Source organism: Orycteropus afer, unplaced genomic scaffold, assembly GCF_000298275.1.
Source record: "Orycteropus afer afer isolate SDZICR_OR568_19922 unplaced genomic scaffold, OryAfe1.0 scaffold00106, whole genome shotgun sequence".
Taxonomy (NCBI): Eukaryota; Metazoa; Chordata; class Mammalia; order Tubulidentata; family Orycteropodidae; genus Orycteropus; species Orycteropus afer.
The window spans coordinates 87,027-88,320 of record NW_006921693.1 but is presented as its reverse complement, the minus strand read 5'-3'; positions in this window follow the sequence as shown (position 1 = coordinate 88,320).

Sequence of the window (1,294 nt, the reverse complement as noted above, 5' to 3'; positions counted from 1 at the left end):
AAAGCAGGGATGGGATGGTTCCAGCCGTCAATGCAGCTCTGTGGCCTCGGCGGAAAGTGAGGAACGCCCTGTCTCGGGAATGCAACCTCTGGAGCGCTGAAGACGGCCACTCTGTGCCATTATGAAACCCCAAACACTCTGGGTGTGGTGGCTTTTTAAAAGCATATTCTGCTGCCACTGAGGAGCTTTGGAAATGTGGAGAGTGTACCACCCAGGCCATTAAATGCCCAGACAGCTCGGGACAGAGACAAGAACAAGGAGCCAATGAGCTTGGGGCAGAGCGTCTCAAAGAAATAAACATGTGGTGAAGGTGTTTCCATAGCCAGTAAATACTGTCTTTCAGGGGTTCAGAAGGAGACCAAACAGCCTCCCCTCTGCCATTGCCCAGTAAAAGAGTGACACTGTGTATCTGAGGGGCCAGCAGCTGGGCCCAGAAGCCAGGTTTCCCAGCCACCCTTTAATTTATAGGCCATAAACGATGGAGCCCAGGATCTATTGCCTCTGACTCGGGGGGATTTATTCTGGCTCAGAGCACACACAGAGCCCACTGACAGAACTAATGGCCTTGGTGGGGAAGGTCGGACGCTCACAAAGTGCTAAGTAAAGACGTTTGGAACAGACGGTTATGTTACTAAAGGGATAATTCCAAACGTCCCAGAAAGCAGCACACGCTATCCATCCCCGCTGAGGTCAGGCCGCAGGGGAGGAAATGCGGTGCTACAAATGGGGGGATGGCCCCAGGAAACTGGCACAGGGCCTGATCCCCAACAACCTTTCCATTCTACATTGTTTCAAGTTGTTCCCCCACCCCAGCTTCTGCCCCATCAAATCCTATTCTCAGAAAAGTTGTGTTACCCTCCTTCCCACTGACCCACTAGGTAGAAAGTGCCATGAGGGTCCAGACCTCATCTGTCCCAAGTTCACTGTCTCTCCAGGGATGGTTCAGTGCCTATCACAGTGAGTAGAGTTTCAATAAATCTTTATTCAACGAGAAAAGAGATAGAAACAGTCTGTTTTCAGTCTTGTCAGTCAGTCATCTCTCCACCCAACCAATGTTTCCTGACGGAAGGGACGTGTAACAAAGAGAGAATATATTTCATTCTCAGAGTCTGGCCAGCAACAGAGAATTTTAATAATATTTTGTTATACATATATATAACATAACATATATATGTATACACACTGAAAACAAAACAAATATATATTTGTTGTTGTTGTTGTTATGTGCCGTCGAGTCGGCCCCGACTCATAGCGACCCCTCCTTGGGTTTCCGAGGCAGTATCACTACGGAAGT